The sequence below is a fragment of the Pseudopipra pipra genome, chromosome 7, assembly GCF_036250125.1.
Source record: "Pseudopipra pipra isolate bDixPip1 chromosome 7, bDixPip1.hap1, whole genome shotgun sequence".
Lineage (NCBI taxonomy): Eukaryota > Metazoa > Chordata > Aves > Passeriformes > Pipridae > Pseudopipra > Pseudopipra pipra.
The window spans coordinates 799,681-815,134 of NC_087555.1; the positions used below are offsets into that span (position 1 = coordinate 799,681).

A 15,454-nucleotide genomic window follows, 5' to 3' on the forward strand; every position below is an offset into this window, starting at 1 on the left:
CTCAAAAGAGATTTTGCATATAATGAATTTTAAAAGAGAGATTATACAAAAGCGCCTATAAATTAAACAGACAACGACAAAGAACAGTGGTGTTAGAGGGAAGAGATAACTTGGAAGACAGAATAACAAACAGTTGACAAAACATATGAACAAATGGTTTGGAATGTCTTTAATTTTTTTTACCTTTGAGAAAGGAAACCTGGACAAGGAGTTCTGTGAGGAAAAGCAGACATGACAAGCACAGATAAGGAGAAAGATGGGAAAGGAGTTACAGAAGAGCAATCAGGAAGGGAGGAAATCATTCTGGGAGAAAAAATAGAGTTACAATTAACAGGAGTAATAAGGGACATGAAAGAGAGAAAACAGGGAAAGGCAGGAATCAGCAATCCTGACATATCCTGAAAATAAGAAATGGCAAATTGACAGAAAGCTGTCCAAAGTAAAAAAAAAAACCAAAACCAAAAGGATCAAATACAACTCTGCTTGGAAGACCCCAAAAAACCTTTACACTGTTAATACTGCTATTGGCCCTAGAGGTTCTGACTCCTGCTAACACCAAGTGAAGGAGTGGGAGGAAAAGGCATCTGACTGCCCCTTGGTCTCAAGCCAACCAGCAGAACTTCTACTCTTTTTCGGTTTATTTTATTTTTTTTAATTGTTTTTACTACCAATTACAAATCTTTCTCATTGTGTCTTTTCTGGGAGAAATCTGGGTTAATAACCCACTTTTTTAAATCTGTAAATTCTTCCTCTTACAATGCTTACCTTTCTTTTTTTTCATTATCAAAATTGTCTTTGCTAATTGTGTCAACTTCTGAGGCACAAATTATTCTGTGTCACCAGATTGGACCTTAGTTAGGAATTTTGTATATAACAAACATTCTAAATTATTAATGTATTGTGTAAATCACCAGCTTCTACCTCCACTTTCCCTTGTTATATCGAGACTAGATTCTTCACTGATTTCTACGGGTGGTTTTTCTTGTTTGGCTTATGATAGAAATCTCTAAGTGGACAGTCTGTTTCTTTAACTGTTTTTTAACAGAAGTAGAATATGCCCTAAATCAATTAAATGACAGTCAACATTTTCCTTCTTCCTGAGGATTTCTAAATAACTTTGTGAACCTCTAAAATTCTACTAAAAACCTTATGTGATTTTCCTGCTTTCCAGCACTCCGTGAGCTACCCCATTGAGGTCCAACGTGCAGCCAATGAGTTTCTTTTTCAAACACATCTTGCCCTTCAACTTCAGGCTAATTGTAGTTTTTCCCCATTACTCATTTGCAACAACAAAGGAGCTCAGCAGGTCTGTGGGAAACTGAAATAAACTGGGAAAGAGGATGGAAATATTTCAGTTGAAAATCTCTCCTCAGAAATGAAGGATCAGTTGCGACCCAGTTGGAGATATATCAGTTTGTTAGTTCCTTGTGATACCTGATATTTCAAAAATCACAAATGAGCAGATGTTCCTTATCTGAGAGAAGTGTTGGTTTTTTTTCCAAAATAGCTTTCCATGACAGCACAAGGGCTGGGGAAATATCAACTTTTACTGGTTCTTATAGTGGTCCCTCTGGCTACGTCTGCTCCAGCAAAAGAATTTTGCCTGAGAATTCTTTGGGTCCAAGTGAATTGGGATGGCTTATGTCAAAGCTAGACAACTGCTTTCACTCTCCAAAAGGAGAGATTCCAGGAGATCCGCCTGCAGGGATTGGCCACTCTGGCTGTTAAACAGCCAAAACACCCAAATGTGCCCAGGACTTGTTTGGGTACACCACTGTTTGTAAAAGGATGAATTGATGCCAGGTAAGGCTCTGTTTACTAGCACAGACATTCACACCCTAGTGCTTAGAAATGTTCCTGGCATGCTTGGATTTAGTCATATAGACACAGCCCAGATGTATAACAGCGTTCCAAGGGAGCCCAAACATTAGAGATGCGTTTTATGACCCTTATGTAATGTAGATCTTCTCTTACTGGTGTCCTGGAATCCCCAGTGGGAGCAATTAAAAACATAATGGCACTATTCTGTCTTTGTGTAACACAGAAAGGAGGGAACAAACAAATGTGGGGTGTTTGGGCTTTTTAACAAATCACCAGTTTGCATGAAGCATGTTCTGACTAAGCCAAGTGGAGGCATAAGAAATTTGCAAGTAATAAAAAAATGTGATTGATGGGGGCTATTAGACAGGTCTGTTCAATCAGTCCAGTGATAAGATTGTTCCTGTTCACCTTCAAAGCAGTTGTGAAATTTATCATCGTATTACACACAAAAGTTTGCTTTCATGGATCCAGAAAATATTCCAAGCCACCCACACCACACACGTTCTCACAGACTCTATAAATTTTGGGAGAGTGCAAGTTCAGATCCATTCCAATTGCCAGAAAAACACCAAAAAAAGAGGAGCAAATATAAACCAGAACAAAAATTTAAATAAAATACTTTGGAAGGTTCCCTTATCCCATTGTATTCCAGTAAATTATGCATGCTTTCCTGTGTGTTTTGGCACCAGAAAAAAACACAAAGCTGCCTCTTATTCTGCAAACACAAGGAATATACAAATCCTTTAAAACAAGTCACTTGAGCTCTGCTTTGAAACTTTTCAAGCAATTCATGTCATTCTGACACCCTGTCACTTCAAAGTGAGAATGTAACATTTAATCACAGGAAAACCAGTTTGTTGAATTGGGCTTTACGAGGTATGACACAAGAAAGTGCTGTACAGCATCCTTCAGGGTTCACCTTGATTTTTTGTTCAGAAGTAGAAACACTTCAGAGAAATGCTTTGGCAAATACCTCCTTTGTGCAATCTGGAAACATTTCTAGTATGAATAAAGACGTGCACATATATGGTTTGTGCCTGAATGTGGGACTGATGGGAAATGACTGAAGAAGAAATAAGCTTTACTTAGTGGATCATCATCCTTGAACTCATTAACAACAAAAATTAAATTATTTTCTACCCCCACTCTGGTTGATTGGAATGTTCTGCTAAATGCAATTGTCAGAAGGACTGGGTGATTTTTGAAAGGCAGGCTGCAATCGGTCTGGCTGCCATTCAAATGCATATTATTGTTTCAAAATGAGCAAAGAACATGACGAGGCCATGTGAGGCCAGCAAGAGGAGAGGAGGGAAAGTTTGGATTAGAGGCTTCCTGTATGGAAAACATCTGCACTGGAGCTGGAGATGCTGTGCTTTCACTGTGGCGTGGCTTAGATATTTACAGAACTACGTGAGCGATGCAGCACCCATTGCTCCCCCAACCTGGGCAGGGTACACTGCAGGAATGCAAGAGCACGACCAGAAGCATGTCCCGTTTTCCAAAGGCAGTTACCCTATTTGGTGGTGGCTACTCAAAACAAGCTTTTCAAACTGATGTGTTTTATCATCAGTTTGAACATCAGCTTCCCTCTGAAAAATAAAGTCATGTAAATTATTCACTTGGTACTTCATCCAGGATGGATGCTCGAGACCTGAAGGTTTTCACAAAATGTAATTATAAACTGAAAAGGATTTCTTATTCTGATAAAAATTGTACCTTGTCAGCTCTAGTGATCTTCTGGGGCAAATAGTGTAACTAAGTTTACATATTTAAGAACTTTTTGCATTTATATCTCACACCTAAAGTGGATGAGCAAAACTCAACTCAACTAAAAAAATCCAACAGCAGTGGAGTCCATAAGAACTGGAGAAAGAGAGATGTAAACCCCAAAATTTTCCAAATTTCTCTTACAAAGGTGTTAACTTATTTTAAATTACCACAGTTCTCGTGTTTTCCATGTCACAGATAACAGATTTCATAACTGGTATAAGCACTATTTAGTGAGCATGCTTGGAAGGACATGTTGAAAACCAAAATAATTATACACCTCATCCTGCTGACATCCTGAAGGGCTCTGTCCTCCTAAAGAGCATTTTAGTTTTTATCCCTCTATAAAATCCCTTCTCACTCAGGCACTCCTTTCACCCCAGCACCTTCCCCCCCATCCGTGCCACACACAGGCTACCAAAGTCACAGGAAACAAAGGTAACTTGTTCAAAGTTAGGCAGCAAATAATTTCCAGAAAACTATTCTCCAATTCTGTAGTTAAGTAAGGGCAGGACAGGCAAGATGCTCTTATGCTGTAGGCATTGCCTTAGGAAAAACATGACTAAGAAAATTTTATAGTAGTATAGTTAACAGGAATAAAGACATAGAAGAAAATACAGAATATCAGAAGAAACTTTTTCTGTGGATGGATATGATAGTTGGCCACTCTGATATTAGCATCCTGTTTGCAGTTCGGGTGTTTGTCCTACCAGAAAGGTCCATAAGAGAATTACAACAACATTTCAAGAACTGGAAAATCAACCTTACAGCATAAGCATACTAATGGAGATCCAGTGAACTGACATATCAAAAATATGCTCAGCAAGAGCTTGATCATAGTCTATAAGGAGGAAAGAAGCAAAGCACATTTAATTTATCAGATAAATGCAAAATAAGATCTAACAAGTGACTTTTAAAATGTTAAAAAATCAAAATAAAACAAAAATTAGTAATAAGAATTAGCCATTAGTATTGCTTTTCATTTTATGACACACATTCAGGTCCTTGGAGACTTTCAAACAGGGCTTGGTATCTCCTAGAGCTGATAAAGCTCTGGCAGAAATGGATTTGCTGCTAAGTGCTACTGAGCTCACTCAGAACAGGTGGCAAGCCAGAATTATCACATTATTCACTTTTGACCTTACTTTATGCATAGACAGTGAATCCCAAATAAACAGCAGGATGCAGTCTGTCCAATAGGTGAACCACAAGGAGCCTGAAGGAACACCACACACGTGAAAGGACAAGGTCACACCTTAAAGAACAGCATTAAAAGGGTGTTACCTAAAGAAAACTCAGGGAGAAAAAACTCCAGGGCAATCTAATTTTGGAGGTAAGGTGAGGGAAGGTTTTAATTATGCCTCTCAGGCACTGGGGTTATAAGTTACACGTGCTGCTGCTCTTGACCCAGTGTTAAAATTTTATAATGATGTCCATCCAATCCCTGAATCATCCAACCTAAACCTCCCCTGGCACAGCTTAAGACCAAGCCTTCTTGTCTTGCTGATGGTTGCCTGGGAAAAGAGACCAACCCCCCCGGCTCCCCCCTCCTGTCAGGGAGTTGTAGAGAGTGAGGAGGTCTCCCCTGAGCCTCCTCTTCTCCAGGCTGAACAGCCCCAGCTCCCTCAGCCTCTCCTCATAGGACTTGTGCTCCAGTCCCTTCACCAGCCTCGTTGCCCTTCTCCTGGACCTGCTCCAGCCCCTCCATGTCCTTCCTGAGCTGAGGGCCCAGAACTGGACACAGCACTCCAGGGGTGGCCTCACCAGCGCTGAGTCCAGGGGAGGAATCACTTCCTTGGACCTGTTGGCCACCCTGTTCCTGAGCCAGGCCAGGATCCATTGGCCCTCTTGGCCACCTGGGCACACTCTGGCTCCTGTTCAGCTTCCTATCAATCCAAACTCCCAGATCCCTTCCTGCCTGGCTGCTCTCCAGCCACTCTGCCCCAGCCTGTAGCACTGCAGGGGGTTGTTGTGGCCAAAGGGCAGGACCCAACACTTGGCCTGGTTGAACCTCATCCCGTTGGAATCAGCCCAACTCTCCAACCTATCCATGTCCCTCTGCAGAGCCCTCCTGCCTTCCAGCTGTTCAACACTCCCCCCCAGCTCAGTGTCATCTGCAAATTTGCTGAAGGAGGGATGTAAACAAGACCTTCCCCCCAAAGCCACGAGGTGACAGCAGAAGGAGCAGCCGGTTCCTCGTGCACGAGTGAGGCACCAGAGAGGACCTCTCCGTTCTTTTTTCCTGCTGCAGTCAAGTGAGGCAGAAGCCCGTTCTGAGCCAGCTGCCTGTGGCCTCGTGTGACCCTGGGAGGAGAGGACACGGAGAAGGAGCCTTGCTAGACAGGACTTGCCAGTGGGTGCAGTCAGGGAGAGATTCCGTGTCGGATGCAGCCCCTTGGGCGCCTGCCAGCTCTGCAGCCTGAGCACTGCCCCAGACACGGAGAGTGCTCAGGGATCCCAGGGTGCTGGGAAATGAGATGGATGCAGCAAGCCATGCTATAGTTCTCTGCATCCAATTTGTTTTGAGTTCTCTGTGTCCAATTTGATTTACACGGAACAAATATTCTTCTAAGAATGCTGCTGAATTCTTTCTAGCTGAGACAAACTATTTATATGAATTGCATTGTTCTGGAATGATCCATCTACTGAAATTTCTTATATTCCCTTTTATTATGTATGACATTTACATACTATAAAATTTCTGATTAGTAACATGAAAATAAAATTTAAGATTGATTCCTATTTTAAATCTTTATTGCCATTTGCCATTTTGGCATCATCATTCTACAAAACTGATACACATGTTCTCAGGCTGGAAGCATTTTTGTTTATGTGGCATGAATTGTTGTTTTGAATCATAAAATCCTATGAGGAAACCTCAATTTCTTCTCTAATGGTTTCCACTTTAAAAACCAGGTCATTTCCAATATATAAACATTCCCTCTGACTTTGGTATTGTCTTCTAGGATGAAATAATACCTTGTGTGTTTGGTAAGATAATCGATTCAATTTCAAATAATCGACAGAGCATCATATTCCCCCAACACTGGATTACTCAAGACCAAACTGAAATCTCCACTTGAGTTATCTTCGCACTTGAATTTAAATTTATCTCCTTAGGAAGACGCAGTAACAAAGACTGGAAAAACAGCATTGCATCTAATTTTTACTTTGTTAAAAATCAATACACATTAGTTTGTATCTGGGATCTTAAGACCATTCTTTATCTGCCTTATCACACTACTTCTACAAATCTAGGGACTTCTGATTGCTCTCCTTTTGCATAAATTATAACTCTTGTCCCGAAAAGAAGAAAACAAGAGCAGATGTAACAGCATTAGAGTGCCTGCTGACTTGGTACAATTTGGGTTTGCTCTACAGCTCCTCCACATGCAGCAAGTGTAACCATCGGAGTAATTTCCTCTTCTGGAAGTCTCACAGATTTCAACCTAAAAGGAGCAAAAAGTTCTTTTTTACCTGTACTCTGCGACATGTCACATCACTACACAGATTTGACTTGCTCTGACTACTCTTGATCACATCTGTCTGTCTTCACTGGGGTGGAAAATGTGACTCTGGAGAAAACACATGGGTAAAACTGGAATGGAATCTCACATATTATAGGTAACTGTTTCTGAGTTTAATTGTGGTAGGTTGAGAGTTTTAACTTCTGGACACTAGAAAATGATGTTATTTTCTTGATCAGAAAGAGGAAGACAAGTTTTTATAAAAGCATATTCTTTAATTTAGCTTAACTATAGAGACATGCAAATATTCTCTGTTTCACCTCTCTGATAAAAGAGGATAGAGGGCTTCTTTTTTGAAGCTTGTTTATTTAGTGGCATCTCTTGTTTTCCATGGCAGATGTTTCCCTGTTTATTTTTCATGGAAGCACTTATTTTCTGCAGCTTGTTCTGTTTTGAGTGAAAGACTGATGTGGAATTGTCTGTGACTAGCAGACAGCAGCAGGAGAAAGACCTCTGCTTTCTCATTATCCATTTGTAAATCAAACCTATTCATTACATTTGCAGCCTAGGAGGGGGGAGAGTGGAACTGAAGAAAATATGGATTAGGAGATGAAACAAAACCTTGTGCAATATGGTCACAGTTCTTAAAGGATCAACATCCCTTAAACCTGACAATTGGAATGATAAAATTCCTGCAGAGATTATTTCTTTGGTTTATCCTACCAAATCAATCATTAAAATGCATTGTTATCTTGGCCAACCTTTGCTACCTGAAAAAAATGCAACTTGTTAAATAAGGCATACAGAGTAAGGAATAGCTGGGTTAAATAAAAAAAAAAAAAAAGGTTTGTATTAGAAGTATTCTAACTACACTGGCAGAGTGTATAAATCATTAGCAAGAGGCTTCAGGGCTAGCAATTTGTCTACATATGTCCTTAAATAACAGCAGAGAATGAATACTGGGACAAAAAACACACAGCCAATGCTTTCCACCTAATACAGCTCAGGAGAGTGATCTCAACCTTCTTACAGTAAACCTTTTAATGGAGCAAAGCAATGGGCTCTTCCTGTGCTAAGAACAGCAGGCACGGTGAGTAAGAAAAAGCAAATGCAACAAATCAGTGAGATGTTGAAATAACCTTTCCAGCAAGGAAAGAATGTGACATAGAAAAAGCCAATCTGGGTGAAAGTATCTGTTGCATTTTCAGTCTTGGTAGCGGGTGGTTCGAGCTGAAAGGCTGAAACCATCCTCAGCTCCAGAGTCCCTCTGGTTGGCAGCAAGCACAAAAGAGCACAAGAGCTGCACAGCCCAGACCAAGCCAAGCCACATGTCCCACCTGAAGGCCAGCACAAGGCTCACAGCTTCCCTGGATTTAAGCTGGCACAGCCAGCACTTGAATGATAACTGCCCCAGCTCAGATGAGAAGCACTAGAGCTTAATTCATGTAGAGCTGTGCCCAAACCCTGCCTGTTGGCTGCCTGAGGACAAAGCTGTCGTTTGTTCTCCTGCACTTCATTGGCTTGTCTGGAATCACCACATGGCTCATGGTGTTCTCACTGAAAATTCATCCTAAGTCTCTTGGAGTGTTGGCTTCCAAAGTATGATATCTGCAGAAAGAAATTTGAGTGGTCTCTGCAGAAGGCCATGGGCTGCAGAAGCTGGGAAAACCCCTCTTCAGTGACCTCATCTCTGTGGACTCTTCCTGCCTTCTTCAGCAGGATGTGAAGAGACTCCTTACATGATGTTATCACATGCCCTACCCGAGCCAGAGAGCCACATCCTGATCTCATCAGACCTCTGCATAAACCCCATTGTGCTCCCCTCTTTGCATGTGCATTCTCTGGATCCCTTGAACCCTGTAGATGGGAATACCTAATCCCCCCCTGTAAAATCCCCAAAGGTAAAAATGGATTTTTCCCATGAGGTAATTCCTAAGACCCCAAGATTGTCAACTGGGGTTGACATCCTGGTGAAACCCTCTAATTGTAATAGAATGAATATGTAAACCCCCTGTTAAATATGTAAACCCTAAACCCTTTAAATATGAAGTTGTAAATCCAATAAACCATTCCAATTTCTTGTCTCCAAACTGGGATTGTGTTAGTTTATTGACCTCTGCACTGGAGACCTCTGAAAAACCCTCCTAATGCAAACCTGCTAAACATTTAGGGACAGAGATGTGCTTGTCACAGGACAATTGTGCTCAGAGCACTTAGACAAGTTCTTCAAGCATTCACTTGGGTTGAGGTGGAAGTTCCTAAACCCTGTTATCACAGGAAGGCTTGGAGGGCACGACAGCTTTGTTTTTACTGCAGAACTGGGCTCCCCTGCACTCTACTGCCTTACTTTCTTTTTGTCCATATAGAGCACACCTTACGTATCAAAATATATATATTTTTTTTAATATAAAAGATACAGGAATAAGTACCTCCATTAGGGTATTATCTGGCATTGCCTGGGTAGCACATCCCTTGAGTGAAAGCAGAACATCCACATTAATGTGGTTTTTAGAACTATTGGAATCCACATCCTCCATGGACTGTTGCAGAGAAAGACACCACGAAGTCCAAAACAAAGTACCACTCACAGTACAAAGAGTTATTTTGCTTGTGTTCAGCACTTCTTGTGTTTATGTGGACGGTTGGATCATATTAGTTACTTAATAAGATAAAGCTGAATTGGAATTTATTGGATCCAGAGGGATTTCTGGTTTCCTTAAAGCGTCAAATGCATTCACTCTTTAAAACTGAAGAAAGAGGAGAATGACATTCGTGATCCTATTGGGATCTCCCTTGCTCAACACAAACCAGCATTTTTTTGATGGTTATCTACCTCTTTATCTTGAATTAGTTTGGTCTCTGCAGTGGTGTTTCATGCTCACTTGTCACTCTGAGGAGCCCAAGCGATGTTTTAAGGCTGGAGAGGAGGCAGGTGTAGTTCTTGGGTTTGGGACACAATTTAGCACACTAAAATGACTGTCAGCCCTGTGACTGTCATTGATTGTTTCCAACAAACGCAGGCTGTTTTTCTTGCTCAGTGAACTACTGTGATTAATTACAAAAGGACTAATAAAACTGGTATCATGACTGAATGTCTTTCAAAATAGCATGCGATTGGTCAGTCACACGTTGTTTCAATAAATGCAGAAAATTAGCTAATGAACTCCATAGCATTTGTTGCATAGCATTTGATCCATTAGATTATTTTAATGCTATTTTAAAAGACCTATGACATTTAAATAAATTAATCTACAAATTGTGGTACGTACATGTAGGTTGCACCAGTTTTTCGTTCATGGCTTATATGAGATAGTATTGGAAAAAAATAGGATAATAGAGTTCAATTTTAAGAAGTGTGTTCCTGGAATGTGATCCTGTTCCTTTTTTTTTTTCCCTATTCCACCTCAACCAGTTGACTCTATTCAATCTGATCTTTTAATGAAAATCCTGGTAATATACAGCAAGGACTTATGTCTTGCAAAACTTGGACATATGCTAGAGCATATTCTAGAGGGTGCTCTGTAATTTTCTGTTACTCTCTGACACATAAACACAAGCTGTATGTGTATGTCCAGATTTCTGACATTGCTATATCTTACTTTTTTTTTCTCTTTTAAGGGACATTTCAGCTAAAAACTGCTGTGTTACACAAGTATTTAGTGTCACCTTGTAAATATGAGACCACAAAACAGGTGATAAAATAAAAAACTAACATGGAACAATACTTTTGTAATCTAAAGATCATATTTTTTTTCTGAAATAAAGCAAATTTCATGTAATTAGATTTTCTTTCTGATGAAACTGCAGTATGAGGACATTTATGATTTCTGAAGGTTGAAAATAAAGATGGACATAGAGGGAGATGCTTTCCAGGCTCACACCCTTGTTATTCTTCTGCTTTGCACATCTAAAGACTGTACTTAATTTCATCTGAATCTTCTTTCTTCTGCTCTCAGAAATGGAGATGATGCTGCCAGCTTTCTGATAAAAGAGCTGATAGAAACTAGCTCTCACTTTTTTTATCAATAAATTGATATTAAAGATCCATTATCCAGTCCTTTTGCTGTAGCTGCCTACAAATGGCAAAATATGTTCTGTATGCAATTTCATTACAGTCAGTGACAAAAGAAAAATACTTCCTCCTTGTTTGTCTGATTTTTGGGGTCATGTGGTGGCCACACTGTGGATTTTTGGCATGCAAATATGTGGTGCCAACACAGAGTGGCACGTGAGTGCTAATGTGCACTCACAACTTTTACAAACAGATTTAGTTGCATGATAATATTGTGAACTAGGTATGGAATTTCCTCATTATCATGAGCTGTTTGAGTCTGTAAATGTGTTTTGGAAAGATGCTGAAGGAACTATTATTCAACTATAGGAAACAAACCTCTAGCTCTACAGTGCCAATAGGTAATTAATGCTATTTTTTTTTGTGCACAGCTGTTCAGTACCTACCCTTGCTTCTATATGGCCACCTGCTGTATGTAATATACCCATGCAACCCACATGAATGTATTCCCTTTTCATACTAGCAGCTCCTTCTGTATATCTGTAACAATGGAAAAATGCTTTGGTTTTGTTTTTTTTAAGTTTCTCTGCATGCACAAGGACTAACAGTAATAGGTGAACAGATTTGTTCTGTTAATTTTGGACTTGCTTGCACTCAACACTATATAAGACAAGCTTAGAGAGCGTTTTTATGCTGCATAAAATATTTTCTCTTTTAAAAGACAGAAGAATGCTAAGCAATTCTTGCGCATTACTGTAGTATTTTAAATATTGTAACACAGACCTGAAATAATTGAATAGTTCTGAAACCAGTTGTGCATTCCCCACATTTCCTTTTCTATTTTTACTTTGTCAGCCTGATGCTTTGTCCCCTGGGAAAGCCTGTTTTATTGTATTAATCAGGGAATTCTTGCCTTAGTCAAACAGAGACGTGTAGAATGACTCATATTTCTTTTTTTTGTGGGGAGGAAAGCAAGCAAGCAGACACAAGTGTGAAGTGTGTTTTCATTTCTTCTGACCTCTTTTTTGCCAGTTAATAGATTTTGTTTGTATGTATGCATATAAGGCAAGAGATAAGAGAATGAAAGTCCTGAACCTTGCAGCTCTTGACTGCAGAGAGTTGGTGGAAAACATACTAAGGAAAAAAACTTGGAGTTTCTTTATAGCTCAAGTCCTTTATAAGATGTTTTTAGAATGGGGGAATAAATGAAAGCCTAGGGAAAAAATAAGACACATTTGATAATAAAAGATAAATATTTAAATTTATGACCTTTCAATGTAGTTTTCAGTAACTCTATCTAGGAATGACAAAATCTGTACCACATCAAGGAGTGCCCAGAGTTAGTAATTAGTTCATGAAAGAAAAAAATGCTCTTTGACTTTACTTTTAAAGAGGACTGGGAAATGCATTTCAGCAATGGACCACTTCACTGGATTAAACTGATTTACAATGTACACCTTAAAGGATTTTTTTTTTCTTAATTCAGAAGGGGAAGTGATTTATGAAGTATTTATAGGTTTTTATGGGATTAACTCAGGTAGTTCTCTCTTACAGGTTCATGCAAAGCTTCCTTGTGGATATGGAATTTTACCTGATTGTGCTTTAATGGAGGCAGCCTGGTTAATGTGTAGAGAGAGACATTTTCAGTAAAACTGAGACATCAGGGGAGAAGTTCTGGATGTCCTGACAAGAAAAGTATTTTTTAAACCATATATATTGCATTTCAAATTGTGACTTCTTAGCTTGGCAATTATTTTTCATAGTTTTTTAACCATGTATTTCTTTTCTGAATTAGTGTGAAAAGCTTGCTTTACCCTTATTGATCCATTTCTCTTTAATCTTTCACTTTTTTATTCTACTATTTCTTAAAATGTAGAGGTCAGGATGCCCTCCCAAGCTTTTTCTTGGTCACTGACCTACTTCTATATACTTCTGAGTCACCCTGCTCAAAAGCATATACCCAGAGATCTCACTTATCTGAATTATGCCCTATTATTAGAACATATGTCTCAATTATCAGAATATATGTCCAATGCCCCCACAACAAACTCTGTACCTGACTTCTCGGACAGGTTAGGCCCACATGAATGTGGGTTCACACCTCTGCCAGTCAAAGCTGACACCTCTGAGGTTTTTGAGGCTTAACCAGTTGTGTCTCTCAGGAGTAATTTGCTTGCTGAAAGCCAGCCAGGCTGCAAAGTGTTTTTTCCCCGTTTGTTGACTAAAACACCCCTGTGAGTTGGAAGCTCCTGTGCTATATATAGCCTGTGAAGGTATTTAAACCATGTGCATGGTCTTGCATAAAAAAAAAAACCCAACCAACCAAACTAACCCAAAAAACCCTTAGATCATATCTCTCTTGTTGCTATTTATATCCTCTTGGATGATTTTGTTAGATTGTGTCTGGCTACATTCACTCTACTGAGAGCTGTGTCATAAAGCCTTTATGGGAAATCACAAAGATACACAGGGCAAAGATTTGTGTCCTTTAGCATTTACATTCTAATCATATTTTTCTAATTCAAAATATAGATGTATCTCAACAAATGAGGCAGAGTTAAGTGTTTCTTTGCTAAATCCCTGCTTCTGTGAAGCTTGCCAGACAATCAAGTATATGAGAACTGTCACATTAACACAAATTAAATTTTTCTTTTCCTTTGTGGACAGCTAATGCACCATCAGGAGCTCAGCTCAGCACAAGCCAGAGGTGCTTGTCCTGGTCAGAAAGATCTCCAGAGCTTGGAAGCACATGCAGGGATGGTAAAGCAACAGGGGAAGCTTCTGTCATGAACAGTTCTGAGTGACCAAGATTTATTATTCATCTCACAAAATTGTGAGACAAATAAAACTACCATTAAAAGGTAAAAATGAAGGCTAGCTTTAATTCAGATGACTGAACAGAAAGAGAAGAAAAGATGTAAGCCAAGTGGCCTGAGTTCTGTTTAGGTATCATAATTGTTTCAAGCAGTTGAACTACATGATTAAAAGAAATTAATAGGATAATTTTTGTTATTGATATAATTCCTCTCTGAGTTTAATCTCTGATCTCTAAGATCTCTGTTCATTTTGGGAGGAAATTACAGACTGGAGAATCCAAATATCTACTGCTAAAAAGACTTGTGAAACAATTTTCTGCTGTGGTGACAGAGCAGAAAGAAAGGACAGAGCGAGTGTTCCCCTAACTGTGAAAAGATAGCTGGGGACAAAGAGATCTCATAATCTGATGGTCGTATGCTGAAATGGTTTATTCTTTAAGGAGTCTAGAGTTTGCAGGATTAACACTAGCATGGAACTGTCAGCAAATAACATCCCTGACACTATAACTAATGAACTTGACTGTTTCATTTTATAAGGAAAACATTGTATTTTAATTAAAATAGTCTGGAGAAACTAAAATTGCAATAAAACGCTGTTTAGAGAGGAGGCTGTGAGAGTGATCAAACCAACTGCACATAAAAATGTAACATTTTGGCCCTTCAAACGCTCAGGAAATAGGCAGATATGTTCTGGGCTGATTACAGCGTTACAGTTTACAGTGTGATACTGATAAAGCTATCACAGATTTACACCAGGGAGCAGAATGAAGCAATTTTGCTCATCTAATTAGGCAAGTGATTAGCAAGAAATACTTGGGAAAATGTCTGTTGGCAGTTGGGTCATGGATGCTCACACAGAATGTGATCATATTCCTGGGACAAGGGGTTCACCAACAGAAGCTGCCCCGTGTTTTACCTCCAGCAGTGCCAAGGGGGGGCTGTGTGAGAGGCACGGGCCATAGGCAGCACGTTTCTGTCCCACACAGAAACAATCAGCAACTGGTACAACAGCCACTACATATTATATCTGATCAGTGCTCTGCAGATGGACAGAGCAGATTCCCATCCTGAGCACCTCTCTGCCATCTTTCCATAGCTCCTGCCTGTGTATCCAGTGGATAACTTCACCATTGCTCCCAGGAGCCTGGCACAGAACGACTTGACAGATGTTCTCACACCTACCTTTTTTTGCTGATTTAAATCAAAAAATCCAGGGCAGGGAAGCTGCCTTCCAGCTGATCATCTGGGTTTAGGGAAAGCAGGAAACTCCAACTTCAGGACCTGTTCAGTTATGTGAGGCAACAGCATGTGCTGATCCACAGTCATCTTCTTGGCTGATAGAAACACAACTGCTGTGAAAAATTCAAGGATCATGCAAATTTTAGCTGTCCTGTGCATGTCTGAGCAAAATATTACCCAAATGAATAATGGATTACCTTTTCAGCCAGCAGCCTTGTCGTGCAAGCTGTTGGAGACCTCGGTATGAAACACTGCTTTACCAAGGAGGGTCTTGAACCAGACTTGTAACAGTCTGATGTTGTCAAGTGTTGCTGGCAGCAACTCAGTGTGCA

General features: G+C 39.8%; 1 long non-coding RNA gene across 1 annotated transcript; it reads right to left on the bottom strand.

Annotated features, from left to right (window-relative positions):
* Positions 1-5,277: 5,277 nt before the first annotated feature.
* LOC135416870 (uncharacterized) lies at positions 5,278-15,231 on the bottom strand. The gene is made up of 3 exons (XR_010431791.1): positions 15,066-15,231; positions 12,659-12,750; positions 5,278-7,037 (listed from the first exon to the last, which is right to left on the bottom strand). It is a non-coding gene; the product is annotated as an uncharacterized LOC135416870 (long non-coding RNA).
* Between the last annotated feature and the right edge of the window lie 223 nt (positions 15,232-15,454).